The following is a 15238-nucleotide window of genomic DNA, read 5'->3' on the forward strand; positions in this document are numbered from 1 at the left end:
CCCTGTAAACCACAAAAGAAATACAAATGACCCAAGGGATCTGGGGTAAAAACTGCACATACACTGACCTACCCCACTACTACACTGACCTACTGTACCTGATTCCTACACTGACCTACCTGACCACTACACTGACCGAATTGATTGCTGCATTGAAATACCTGACCACTACACTAACCTGATTCTTACACTGACCTACCTGATTATTACACTGACCTACCCGATTCCCACCCCGTCCATTGGGGGAGCATGTCAGATCCTCAGCTCTAAGGGACTAATGCTGGGACCTGTAGTCCTTCATTAGGAGGATGAGGTCAGTGGCAGACAGGCAGTGCTGGGGGCATGGGTTAAGTGTCAGTGCTTGGGAAGGGATGGGATCACTAACTCTCAACTGTTAGTGTCCACTTGGGAGGGGAGAGGGGCTTGGTGAGGGTGAGAGAAAGGGTGGGGGAGAGAGAGAGAGAGAAGGGGTGGGAGAGAGAGGGAGGGAGAGAGAGGAGAAGGGGTGGGAGAGAGAGGGAGGGAGAGAGAGGAGAAGGGGTGGGAGAGAGAGGAGAAGGGGTGGGAGAGAGAGAAGAAGGGGTGGGAGAGAGAGAGAAGGGGTGGGAGAGAGAGGGAGGGAGAGAGAGGAGAAGGGGTGGGAGAGAGAGGAGAAGGGGTGGGAGAGAGAGGGAGGGAGAGACAGGAGAAGGGGTGGGAGAGAGAGGGAGGGAGAGACAGGAGAAGGGGTGGGAGAGAGAGGAGAAGGGGTGGGAGAGAGAGAAGGGGTGGGAGAGAGAGAGGGAGAGAGAGAGGGAGAGAGAGAGAGAGAGAGAAGGGGTGGGAGAGAGAGAGAGAGAAGGGGTGAGAGAGAGAGAGAAGGGGTGAGGGAGAGAGAGAAGGGGTGGGAGAGAGAGGGAGAGAGAGAAGGGTGGGAGAGAGAGAGAGAAGGGGTGGGAGAGAGAGAAGGGGTGGGAGAGAGAGAGAGAAGGGGTGGGAGAGAGAAGGGGTGGGAGAGAGAGAGAAGGGGTGGGAGAGAGAGAGAGAGAATGGGTGGGAGAGAGAGAAGGGGTGGGAGAGAGAGAGAGAGAGAAGGGGTGGGAGAGAGAGAGAGAAGGGGTGGGAGAGAGAGAGAAGGGGTGGGAGAGAGAGAAGGGGTGGGAGAGAGAGAAGGGGTGGGAGAGAGAGAGAGAGAAGGGGTGGGAGAGAGAGAGAGAGGGGGTGGGAGAGAGAGAAGGGGTGGGAGAGAGAGAGAGAGGGGGGCAGAGAGAGAGAGAGGGGGGCAGAGAGAGAGAGAGAGAAGGGGTGGGAGAGAGAGAAGGGGTGGGAGTGAGAGAGAGAGAAGGGCTGGGAGAGAGAGAGAGAGAGGGGGGGGGAGAGAGAGAAGGGGTGGGAGAGAGAGAAGGGGTGGGAGAGAGAGAGAGAGAGAGAAGGGGTGGGAGAGAGAGAAGGGGTGGGAGACAGAGAAGGGGTGGGAGAGAGAGAGAGAGAGAGAGAGAAGTGGTGGGAGAGAGAGAGGGGGGGTGGTGAGTGAAATTGACCTCCTAAGCTGGCCTGCAGTCCTTCCTGTACCCCCTGTCCCAGCCCCTGTCTGTGGGTAGGTGTGTGTGATGTATGCACCTACCTCCAGACCATCCTTGTCCTCTCTGTCAGCCTTCTTGATGATAGGCACAGCTGGAGCAGACGTTGGGAGAAGGTGTGCAGGCTCTGGGAGGATGTCACTGCTGCTCAGGTCAGGTCTTCTCTCACTCCCTCTCGCGCTGTTCCTTCCAGTCAGCCTCCTGCTTCTCCCCGGGGCCGCCACTCTCTGTTGTTCTAAGAAGCTGCTGCTCTCCCTCTCACATCAGATGCTGCTGCTCTCCCTCTCACATCAGATGCTGTGAGACTGTCCCTCTCTGGTGTGTCAAAGGGCAGCCTCGGAGCTCAGCTGCTTTGGGTCCCAGGAGACAGACAGAGCAGAAGCGCGGAGGTCGGAGGAGGAAGTGAAATCCTCCCGCGCTTTCAGCTCTGAACAGAGGGGGTGCACTGCAGCCGTGATGTCACTGGTTGCTACACGCCAAGCGGCTCTAGCAACCAGTGAGCACAATGAAAGTCAGGTGGAGGTGGTTCTGCATGCTGCAGACAGCGCTACCGCGGCTCAGACTCCCCCACTGAAATGATCATGACTTTACCCAGTGCTTCATTCCGGGACACTGTATTGTCCCGCAATGAAGGCATCCGGGAACAGGGACACAGATGCCAATTAAGGGACAGTCCCGGGCAATCCGGGACACGTGGGCACCCTAGATTGGACACTACCAAAAAAAGGAAGGCTGCAGGGACATTCCCTATATAACTTCTCCCACTCCCAGCTAGCCCCAGTTTTGTAGCAATCAATAGGGAAATCATAAGAACAGAGGGGAAGGTCTGGTGTGCTATAGTGTACCCCAGGAAAGGGATTTTACTGGTAAGTCAATCCTATTATCCTGATCACACAGTACAGGACACAGGCTCTTTAATTTGATACCACTGGGACAATTAAAAACAACCAAGAGGTGGGTAGCTCAGTAAACAAAGCCAACAGGCCCACATATTAGACAGGTCAAGTAGACAGACTCAGAGAGCAGTTTGTGGCACCTTACACCTGAAACTGGCATCAGAGAAGGCTTGAGCCTCCACCTGGTAGAACTTTGCCCAAGTGACAGTTTTTCATATCTGAGAAAAAGGAGACTGATGCTGAAGAGCCCAAGAAACAGATCTCATAAAGTGTGCTTTATCACGAAGAAGAGAACCCCTATGCTTCAGACTATAGGCTCCAATGGTAACTTGTCTAATCCACCTAGCAATGGTGGAGGGGCAAGAAGTTCCTTGTGGGAACCTTCAGAAACTCTCACCGTGCACACCATGTCCAGGCAGTGAAGAGAAATTTCGATCCGCTGATCCCCACTGAGCAGGTGGATGACAGGTCTGTCTCCGCTCACTGTGCTAAGACGGACCTGTCAGAGCCCCGCTCTCCGTTTTTATCCGATCCGCAAGACGGATGGAAAATAGGGTCACCATCTGATTGGATTTCACAGACAGGATCGCATAGCAGCGGGTGTCAGCGGACATGCTCCATAGGAATAAATGGAGGCAAGTCCACCTGAAAATCTGACAGATTTGCGTACTGTGCAAACTCTGGCCAGTGATCCATCCTCAAGACCCAGTAAGCCAAAGGATTTTCGCTGGGAAAGGTGTCCAAGTCTGATCTTGCCCCTAGGTATTCCCGCACCATGTAAAACAGACGCTGGCGATGGTTGCTGGAACCGGTCATACCTTGGGGCTGCGGACTAAAAAATTGTCTGAACGCATCGGTCAGACGGTCACCTTCTCCACCGCTCCTTCTGTGACTGACCGAAGCCTCAGCAACACGTTGTCCAGGACCAGAATTTTGTAACCTCCCAGTATCTGGGAATGCGTTGCACATACCTTTCTGCAAGGCCTCCCGAAGATGTTTCATCTTCTGCTCCCTCTTTCCCGGCAAGATAAGGTCCGCAACCTTACTCTTGTAACGTGGATCAAGGAGGGTTGCCAGCCAGTAATGATCCCTCTCCTTGATAGCACGAATACGAGGATCCTTCTGCAGGCTTTGCAGGATCAGGGAGGCCATACAACGTAGGTTTGCTGAGGCATTCGGTGCGGAGTCCTCTGGGTCACTGAGGACGACATGATCCGCAGCCACCTCGTCCCAGCCACGTACAAGTCCATGGGTTTCTTGGGACTGTAATTGATCCCTTGAAGACTGCTGCTGATTCTGAGTGCTAGGCTCCACCTCCATGCTGACACAATCCTCCTCCTCTTCCTGTGTGATAGGCGGGCAAGCAGGAACAGTGTCTGGATAAAGGGGGCCTTGAGAGGTAAGGAAGTCCTCCTCTTCCTCCCTCTGTTCTGCCTCAAGGGCCCTGTCCATTATTCCACGCAGCGTGTGCTCCAACAGGTGAATAAGAGAGACAGTCTCACTGATGCATGCACTGTCACTGCTCACCATCCTCGTGGCCTCCTCAAATGGTGACAGGACAGTGCATGCATCCCTGATCATGGCCCACTGGCGTGGAGAAAAAACCAAGCTCCCCTGACCTTGTCCTGCTGCCATATTGGCACAGATACTCATTGATGGCCCTCTGCTGTGTGTGCAGCCGCTGCAGCATGGCCAACGTAGAGTTCCACCTGGTGGGCATGTCACAGATTAGGTGGTTCTTGGGCAGGTTGTATTCCTTTTGGAGGTCTGCCAGCCGAGCACTGGCATTATATGACCATCGGAAATGCACACAGAATTTCCTGGCCTGCTTCAGGACATCCTGTAAGTCCGGGTACCTGCCCAAAAACCGCTGCACCACCAAGTTAAGAACATGTGAAAAAGGCGGGCGTGGTCTGGAGTCGCATGGAGTAAGACGTGCTGGGTGAGAGCTCCGCTCGTGGCTGATCCTTTCAACAGAATCCTGGGGGAATCCTCCCTACCAACCGACCGCAGGCACATCCACCCCTTCCCCCGATACTCGGGACCAACATGTCGCCCCCTAAGAGACCCGGAGCCCTTGCTAAGCAGGACAAAGGCCGGCATGGTGAGCGGGACACGGGGGAGGAAGATGGCGCCGCCATGCTGCTGGGGGGAGAGGACCGGCCTTCTGGCGATACCGCCCGGGTCCTGGAAGCTATTGCTGCCTGCCAAACTTCCCTCACCTCCCGGATCGAAGAGGTGAAGGTAGATATCTCCCATATGCGTCACGATATGCACAAGCTACGCGAGCGGGTGTCGGAGACGGAGCGCAGGCTTGAGCACGTGGAAGATGGCCTACACCCGCTCCAGGTCTCGGTGGAAAGTTTGCAGCATCAGCTGCAAGCGGTGCTCTCCAAGCAGGACGATATGGAGAACCGCCTTCGAAGGTGCAATCTACGCTTTGTGGGGCTCCCTGAGCGTTCTGAAGGAGCGGATCCCCCTACCTACCTTGAAAACCTGCTCATCAAAACCTTCGGCAGAGAGGCCTTCTCCCCCACTTTCGTTGTGGAGCGCGCCCATCGCCTAGCCGCCAAGCCCCCTCCTGAAGGTGCACCCCCGAGGACTTTCATCGCTAAACTGCTCAACTACCGTGACCGAGATGCTGTCCTCAGGCTCACCCGGGAGAAGGGGAACATCCCTCTTGGTAACATCACTATCGCTGTCTATCCGGACTTCTCATCGGAGGTTCAGAAGAAAAGGGCGCGCTTTACGGAGGCGAAGCGGCAGCTTCGGGTGCATCACCTTCCATACGCCATGCTTTTTCCTGCACGGCTCCGGGTCGTATGTGACGGCAAGGCTCAGTTTTTTGAGGACCCGCAGGCTGTTCTATCCTGGCTGGAGCGACGAGAGGGCGCCGGATCTTCCCACACCTGAACACCCGTGCTGGCCATCCGTCCCACGGCGCCTACCTTGATACTTCTCCCTGGCATCGTTGTCCCTGCACCTCAGACTTCCTAACCGTGAGTTGGCCGTGTTGCCTTCGGGCCTGCCCCTGCCCCCTTATCCTTGTTTGCCCTGGTGGCCAGCTCACCCCTCACCTTACCCCCCCAGACGCTGCTTCCCCTACCTTGAGCCACGGGCGGCTCACCCACACAGGTGTCCCACATAATCGGATACCCCCTTGCACCGCTGCGTGCTCTTCAGTTTGGTCGCCCCCCCTGATCGCGCTGGTTGTCCTGGACTTAGGGTAATGTCATCACCCCTGGCAACCACCGCAAAGCCGAGGTTTCCCTGGCCGGCCCCTACCCCCAGACTTTCGGTGGGTGGTGGGGTGTTAAACCTGCTATGCCGGTCCAGTGTTCTTGCAGGACTTGGTTCTCATGCTGACCAAGAAGTTGTTATTTATGTTTTGTGTTTTTTTTTTCCTTTTTTCCTTGCAAATGTCAATGTCAATGTGTCACACAACTGTTATTGAATACTTTTCTGTGCTCTTGCTCATGTTAGATGGTCCCTCCATTGCCCGGTGGGCCTCGCACCTCCCCCGGTCGGTCGCTGTCGAGACCCCCGGGGGACGTGTGACTCCCACCGGATACTCTATGCTTCCCTATATGCTTCCTATAACTGTGTGGAGGCGCTGGTATGCCCTGATCTGCTGGCCACCTCCCGGCTTTTGGGAGGGCGGTCTTTCAGTCCCTGCTTTCATCGTACCTACGCATGGCATCCCTTAAGGTAGTGACCTGGAACGTGCGCGGTCTGGGGGACCGCGTTAAACGCTCGGCAGTCCTCTCACATTTGAAATCCATGCGTGAAGATGTTTCCATTTTGTTAGAGACACATTTAGTGGGGCAAAAACAGCTGAGCCTCAGGAAAGCCTGGGTGGGGTGGATATATCAGGCCCCCCACACCTCTAACTCCCGCGGGGTGGCGGTGCTGGTGGCAAGATCACAGCAGTTCCTACTCCATGAGTTACAGTCAGATCCCCAGGGCCGCTACTTATTTTTGCATGCCACCATCGGGGGCCTTGAGGTACTCCTCCTTGCCTTTTATATCCCTCCCCCCTTTCAATTTGAGGCCCTTCAGCGTGGGGTAGCTTATATGGCTCTACATCCCTCAGTGCCTGCCATTTGGGCAGATGACTTTAACATGGTCATTTCCCCGTCCTTGGACAGACTGGGTCCAAGCGCCCCGGTGGGTCCCTCGCCGGGGACCACTAGATTTGGTAAGTTTCTAGCTGAATTCGCCCTGACCGACACCTGGCGGCATAGGCACCCGACCCAATTAGGATTCTCCTGCTTCACCCCCTCCCGCGCAGTAATGTCCCGCATAGACCTTATCCTTGTAACCCCCTCCCTTCTCCCGCATCTCTTTGAGGTAGGTTTTGACTCTAGGTCGCTTTCTGATCACTCCCCATACTGGGTCAAACTCAAGCTCCCGTCGCCCCCCGTGGCCCAGACCTGGCGCCTTAACCCCTTCTGGCTGAGAGTCCTCCCTGACCTGGACACTGTTGGGGCTGAATGGGACCGCTTCTTCACCACAAATAATGGCTCTGCCGCGGCGGGTCCTGTTTGGGAGGCGTTTAAGCTCCACGTGCGCATGATTCTATCCTTTTGCATCAATAGACACAAGGCCTCGTCCAAGTCGCTACTCCGCCAAGCGGAGGAGCGGCTTGGGACCCTCGAGCGAGACTTCCGCGCTGACCCGTCGGATAACACCGCTTCCCAACTTCGGCTACAGATTAGGCTAACGGACCAACTGCACCTTGAAAAAGCGCGTCAGGGTATTTTCTTCAGTAAGCAGCGTATGTACGAACATGGAGAGCGAGCCGGTCGACTCCTTGCCTATATGGCACATCTGGAACACAAGCCCCCTGTGGTAGTGTCCCTCCGTGCGGCGTGTGGGGCTCTACTATCGGACCCTGACCAGGTGGCTGACGAATTTAGGTCGTTCTACTCGAAGCTATACACCTCCACCTCACAACATACCGCGGAGGAGCTCTCCACTTTTCTGCGGGATGTTACTTTCCCCACGCTATCTGCGGACCAAGTATCTATGCTGGAAGCTCCCATCACTACTGTGTGTGTGGAGACAGCTATGGCAAGCCTCCCCACTTCCAAAACCCTGGGCTCCGACGGGCTTCCCCTCGAATTCTACAAACACTTTCAGGACACTCTCGTCCCTAGGCTTTGCGCGCTCTACAATCATGTCTTCGACACGGGCACGCTCCCCTCCACCATGCGCGAAGCTCTCATTGTTCTTATCCCTAAACCTGGCAAGGACCCCTTACTCCCCGAATCCTAGCGCCCCATCTCACTCCTTCAACTGGACGTGAAAATTTTTGCCAAAATCCTCGCCCTGCGTCTCAATAAAATTATAACTAGTCTGATACACCCTGACCAGACTGGGTTCATGCCCAACAAAAACACTGCCTTTAACCTTCGCAGGCTGTATATGAACCTTCAGGCTCAGCATGCGGAGGTGGGCACCAGAGTGGTAGTTAGCCTAGACGCTGCCAAGGCCTTCGATTCGGTCGAATGGAAATACTTATGGGAGTGCCTTGGCAGATTCGGGTTCGGCCCTCACTTTGTGAAGTGGCTTCAGCTTCTTTACCATGCCCCCACGGCGCGCATTAGAGTCAATGGTAGAACCTCCTCTCCCTTTCCCCTTTCGCGCGGCACTCGCCAAGGTTGCCCTGTTTCGCCTATGCTGTATGCCCTCGCCGTGGAGCCCCTTAGTATAGCCCTGCGCTGCCATCCTGGGATTAACGGGCTGCGCTGCGGTCGGGTTAATGAGCTACTCAGTCTATACGCCGACGATATGCTCCTCTACTTATCGGATGCGGGTCCTTCGCTCCAAACAGCTCTCCAAGTTATATCTCAATTCGGGGAATACTCGGGTTTGCAGATCAATTGGTCAAAGTCACACATCCTTCCCCTGGACCTCGGCCCTCCCACTGCGGCGCAGGCTGCCCTTCCACTGGTGAGAACGGACGTCATCAAGTATCTGGGTGTCCTTGTCACTAGGTGTCCCCAAGACTATATACGCCTCAATATTGAGCCACTGTTTCACACCCTGAAAACCAAAACACAAACATGGTCCCGCCTCCCCATCGGAGTCATGGGCCGCATAAGCCTGGTTAAAATGATTCTCCTCCCTAAGCTACTCTACGCCTTTTGGCACGCCCCGCTGTATATCCCCCCCCGTATTTTTAAATCCATGGAATCCATTATCAACTCATTTATATGGGGCTCCTCCAGGCACAAGCTGCCGTGGCGGGTCCTGAAGTGCCCCTCCAGTCAAGGCGGCGCCTCGGTCCCCGATCTCTTCCTCTATTATGTGGCATCCCAGCTCTCCCACTTTTACTATATTAACCACTCGGACAGGGGGCGCTATCTGGCCATGGTGTGCTCCAAGGCCCCTGGCCCGGTCTCGCACCCCTTTCAGATCCTCTTCTGTGTGCCCCGCGGCTTCCAACGGTCAGGCGACAGGAGTCAAACACTCTTCCATCACCGTAAAATATGGCAAACCGCCCTATCGGTTGGCGAGGCACCGTCCCCGCACTCTCACACACCCCTCTGGGATAACCCTCTCTTGCCCGAGCTGGCTACGGTCCCAGACCGTGGTCTTTGGGTTAAGAGCGGAATTATCTACCTCACACAGGTTGTTGCTAACGGCTCGGTCAGGACCTTTCAGTCTCTCAAAGACACCCACTCTCTACCAAACCATATGCTCTTTAGGTATCTTCAACTCCGCCATGCACTTGCCACTCAGTTCGGCACTGATATCCCAGTGCTAGAGATCCCGCTGCCTGTTGACATTGTGCTGGGTTCGGACCCCAAGAAACTGATTTCACAACTCTATTTATATCTCCTCGCGCCCTCGGCGGCTGCCACTCTCCAGCGGACAAAGTCCCGCTGGGAACCCGAGCTGGGGGCGGTGTCGGTGGAGGACTGGGACGAAGTCCTCGCTAATTGTAGATTAGTTTCCCCCAAAATCTCCGACCGCCTTACCCAACTCTATATCCTACATCAGTCGTACCTAACCCCATACCGTATCTCAAAATATAGACCAGGTAGCAATCCCAACTGCCCGGGCTGTGATTTTCCCAACGCCTCCTTTTATCACCTCATCTGGGACTGTCCCTGTGTGCAGGGGTTTTGGACCCAGGTGGTCCAATTTCTCCACGATCGTATGGGTTCCCCGCTCTCCCTAAGCCCCCGCCAATGTTTACTTGGGCTCTTTTCGCTGTCTGAGGCCGAGAAATATCTTAATGTTTTTTTGCAAGAGACACTGTTCCTGGCCAGGCTTCAGATAGCGAAAACGTGGATGCGGGGCCCCCCCCCCTACCCTTCAGCAATGGATTAGAGCTGTAAATGCTCCTTTGCCCTACAAAAAGCTTCTCTATGTTCACAGGGGTTGTCCCGACAAATACCATAAGGTCTGGGATAGATGGTTGGGTGAAGCCTCCACCTGTGTTGCCCCAGATGAATAAAGTTCCGTACTATTTACCTCTCCATACCTCTAGGACCCGACTTGTATGCTAGCTATGACTCCGGTTGTGTTCTGCAATTGCACGGATGATTAGCCCTCTATTTTAATATTCTACTGTATCTAGACGGTTGATAATTGACATTGTACTTTACCCTTGCTTGTGGTGCATGTTGCACCGTTTTATACCCCTTTTTTTTTGTAACACGTTTATATTATGCTCAATAAACGACGTTTTGATTTAAAAAAAAAGAACATGTGAAAAACAGGGCACAGGGGTCAGTTGTCCCTGTTGCAGGGCGGAGAGGAGGTTGGTGCCATTGTCGCAAACCACCATTCCTGGCTTAATCTGACGTGGCGTCAATCATCTCTAAGCCTGCCCCTGCAGAGCTGACAAAACCTCTGCAGAGAACACAGACAGTACATACACCACGTAGCTTTAGGTGCACACTGCAGAGGACACAGACAGTACACACTGCAGAGGACACAGACAGTACACACTGCAGAGGACACAGACAGTACACACACCACATAGCTTTAGGTGCACACTGCAGAGGACACAGACAGTACACCACGTGAAAGTACTTGCAGCAATATACCCTGCCTGTAGTATTAATATGAGCAGATCCCTGCTTCTAGGAGTAAATATAAGAAACACCAGCTTTATGTTAGGTGCACAATCTGCAGAGGACACAGACAGTACACACACCACGTAGCTTTAGGTGCACACTGCAGAGGACACAGACAGTACACTACTTTATTGAGCTGGGTAACGTACTACTGAGCAAGCTTGTTGAATGCTTACAACATCTCTACCTGAGGGTTTGGAATATACTGAGCAAAGCTGTCCACCTTTTAAAAGACATGGGGCCAGATTCAGGTAGATCAGCGGATCTTTAGATCTGCGTGATCTATCTGATTTAAGATACGCTGCCGCAAGTTTGAGAGGCAAGTGGGTAATTCACAAACCACTTACCTCCAAACTTGCGGCGGCGTCTCGCAAATCCCCCGGCGGAATTCAAATTCCGCGGCTAGGGGGAGTGTACTATTTAAATCAGGTGCGTTCCCGCGCCGATTTAAATGAGCATGCGCCGTCCGTGAAATTTCCCGGCGTGCATTGCTCCCACTGACGTCACTAGGACGTTAGTGGTTTCGACGTGAGCGTAACTTGCGACGCGCGGGTTTCTGAATCGGCGTACACAAACGACGTCAAAAAATTCAAAATCGACGCGGGAACGACGGCTATACTTAACATTGGCTGCGCCTCATAGAAGCAGGGGTAAGTATATGCCGGGAAAACCGCTACGGAAACGTCGTAAGAAACTGCGGGTCCGCGTACGTTCGTGAATTTGTGTATCTCGCTGATTTACATATTATTCAGTGTAAATCAGCAGGAACGCCCCCCGCGCCATTTTCAAATTGAAAATAAGATCCGACGGTGTAACACAGTTACACTTGTCGGATCTTAGCCATATCTATGCGTAACTGATTCTATGAATCAGGCGCATAGATGCGACCAGTGTAAGTCAGAGATACGATGGTGTATCAGGAGATACACCGTCGTATCTCTTTGTGAATCTGGCCTATGGTCTGGTATCCTGTGCCGGGATGCAGCTGAGGCTGCTCTGATCTGAAAGAAGTGTTCGGAATACCGGCCGTGGTCAAGGCCGGTATGTGGACATGTGGAAGAAGGTGCTCTGGTCAGATGAGACCAAAATTGAACTCTTTGGTCTAAAAGCAAAACGCTATGTGTGGCGGAAAACTAAGGCCGCGTACACACGATCGGTCCATCCAATGAGAATGGTCTGATGGACCGTTTTCATCGGTCCAAATCGATCGTGTGTGGGCCCCATCGGTTAGTTAACCTTCGGTCAAAAAAATAGGAACTTGCTTTAAAATTGAACCGATGGACGCCTAACCGATAGGTCAAAACCGATCGTTAGTATGCAAAAACATTGGTTAAAAACTTGCGCATGCTCAGAATCAAGTCGACGCATGCTTGGAAGCATTGAACTTCTTTTTTTTAGCACGTCGTTGTGTTTTACGTCACCGCGTTCTGACATGATCGGTTCATTAACCGATGGTGTATAGGCGCGACGGACCATCAGTCAGCTTCGCCGGTTAACCTTCGGACCGTTCTCATCGGATGGACTGATCGTGTGTACAAGGCCTAACACAGCACATCACCCTGAACACACCATCTCCACCGTAAAACGTGGTGGTGGCAGCAGCATTGTGTTGTGATAAATTTCAAGGGGTATGAATACTTTTGCAAGGCAATGCACATGGCAAATGAGGTTTAATGTTGAAAAATGTAAGGTAATGCATTTGGGTGCCAAAAATATGAATGCAAGTTTCTCGCTGGGGGAAAACCTCTGGGGGAATCTAGGATGGAAAGGGACCCGTGAGTTCTAGTAGATAACAGGCTCAGCAATGTCATGCAATGCCAGGCTGCTGCAAGCAAAGCCAACAGAATATTGGCATACATTAAAAGAGGGATTCACTCCAGAGATAAAATGGTAATTCTTCCACTCTGCAAGACTCTGGTCCAGCCGCATCTTGATTATACCACCCAGTTCTGGGCACCAGTCCTCAGAAGGGATGTGCTGGAGGTGGACAGAGTTCAGAGAAGAGCAACAAAAATAATAATGGGACTGGAGGACCTCAGTTATGGGGAAAGACTAAAAGCATTGAACCTATTCTCTCTGGAGAAGAGATGCTTAAGAGGGGATATGAGATTTATGTACAAATACCGTACTGGTTACTCTAGCATAGGGAAAAAACTTTTCAGTGAAAGGGTATATAAAAGGACTAACTGAAACCATGCACTAAAATTAGAAGAGAAGCGATTTAACCTTAAACTGCGTAGAGGGTTCTTTACTGTCAGAGCGGTAAGGATGTGGAATTCTCTTCCACAAACAGTGGTGTCAGCGGGGATCATCGATAATTAAAAAAATATATATTATATAGGCACCTTAACGAGCACAACATACAGGGATATACGATGTAATACTGGACTTGTGTCTTTTTTTCAACCTCACCAATTATGTACCTATGGGGTTTATTTACTAAAGGCAAATCCACTTTGCTCTACAAGTGCACTTGGAAGTGCAGTCGCTGTAGATCTGATGGGAAAAATAAGAAATAAGGGGATGCTCTGCTGATTTTATCATTCAATCATGTGCAAACTAAAATGCGTTTTTTTATTTTCCTTGATATCCCCCTCAAATCTACAGCGACTGCACTTCCAAGTGCTGGAAAGACTAATGCCGCATACACACAACCTTTTTTCAGGTTCTAAAATTTTTTTTTTTTTTATGTCATTAAAAATTATCGTGTGTGAGCTCCAGAACATTTTTCACGATCTAAAAAATGGGCTTTAAAAATTTCGAACATGCTCTATTTTTTCACAACGTTTTTAACGTTGACGTTTTTAACCACTTAAGGACCGGACCAATATGCTGCTAAATGACCCAAGGGGTTTTTACAATTCGGCACTGCGTCGCTTTAACAGACAATTGCGAGGTCGTGCGACGTGGCTCCCAAACAAAATTGGCGTCCTTTTTTCCCCACAAATAGAGCTTTCTTTTGGTGGTATTTGATCACCTCTGCGGTTTTTATTTTTTGCGCTATAAACAAAAATAGAGCGACAATTTTGAAAAAAATTCAATATTTTTTACTTTTTGCTATAATAAATATCCCCCAAAAACATATATATAAAAAAAAAAATTTCCCTCAGTTTAGGCCGATACGTATTCTTCTACCTATTTTTGGTAAAAAAAATCGCAATAAGCGTTTATCGATTGGTTTGCGCAAAATTTATAGCGTTTACAAAATAGGGGATAGTTTTATTATTATTTTTTTTTTTTACTACTAATGGCGGCGACCAGCGATTTTTTTTCGTGACTGCGACATGATGGCGGACACTTCGGACAATTTTGACACATTTTTGGGACAATTGTCATTTTCACAGCAAAAAATGCATTTAAATTGCATTCTTTATTGTGAAAATGACAGTTGCAGTTTGGGAGTTAACCACAGGGGGCGCTGTAGGAGTTAGGGTTCACCTAGTGTGTGTTTACAACTGTAGGGGGGTGTGGCTGTAGGACTGATGTCATCGATCGAGTCTCCCTATATAAGGGATCACTCGATCGATGCAGCTGCCACAGTGAAGCACGGGGAAGCCGTGTTTACATACGGCTCTCCCCGTTCTTCAGCTCCGGGGAGCGATCGCGAGGGGGCGGCTAGAAACGAATAGCCGGGCCCTCGTCCCGGATAGCTCCTGAAGCCACGGGAACCCCCGCATGTACCGGGGGGGTCCCGATCGGACCCCCGACCCACGTCTAGGCAGGGACGTACAGGTACGCCAATGTGCCTGTCCGTGCCATTCTGCCGACGTAAATGTACATGCAGCGGTCCGGAAGTGGTTAAGGTTGTAAAAAATTATTGTGTGTGGGCTTTAACGATGTGAAAAAAAGTGCATGCTCAGAAGCAAGTTATGAGATGGGAGCGCTCGTTCTGGTAAAACTAGCGTTCGTAATGGAGTAAGCACATTCATCACGCAGTAACAGACTGAAAAGTGCGAATCGTCTTTTACTAACACGGAATCAGCTAAAGCAGCCCAAAGGGTGGTGTCATCCGCATGGAACTTCCCCTTTATAGTGCCGTCGTACGTGTTGTACGTCACCGCGCTTTGCTAGAGCATTTTTTTTTTCACGATCGTGTGTGGGCAAGACCGTTTTAATGATCGGGTGGAAAAAAACGTTTTTTCTAGACCCTTAAAAACTTAATTTTTTAGAACCCGAAAAACGGTTGTGTGTACGCGGCATAAAATCTGATTATTTTTTTTATCTAAGGCTATCCAGCATAGAGGAGAGATGTGGGGACTTATAGACCCCAGTTCTCTCTGTAAAGAGGACCTGTCATGCCCTATCCCTATTACAAGTAGGGTTGCCACCTTTTCTTCAAGTCAAATCCGAACACTTTAGCCGCGCACAGCTATTTTTTTTATGGTATAAATTATACATATATTATGCTATGAAATAACATTCCTAATAATATGAAGTTAATAACAAGAGTGCCCCTTTACATCTGAATCCACAGAGTTCCCCTTTTTAATCTGAACCTACAGAGTTCCCCCTTTACATCTGAATCTACAGAGTTCCCCTTTTACATATGAATCTACAGAGTTCCCCCTTTACATCTGAATCTACAGAGTTCCCCTTTTGCATCTGAATCTACAGAGTTCCCCTTTTACATCTGAATCTACAGAGTTCCCCTTTTACATCTGAATCTACAGAGTTCCCCTTTTACATCTGA

Source organism: Rana temporaria, chromosome 3 (genome assembly GCF_905171775.1).
Source record: "Rana temporaria chromosome 3, aRanTem1.1, whole genome shotgun sequence".
Classification (NCBI taxonomy): domain Eukaryota; kingdom Metazoa; phylum Chordata; class Amphibia; order Anura; family Ranidae; genus Rana; species Rana temporaria.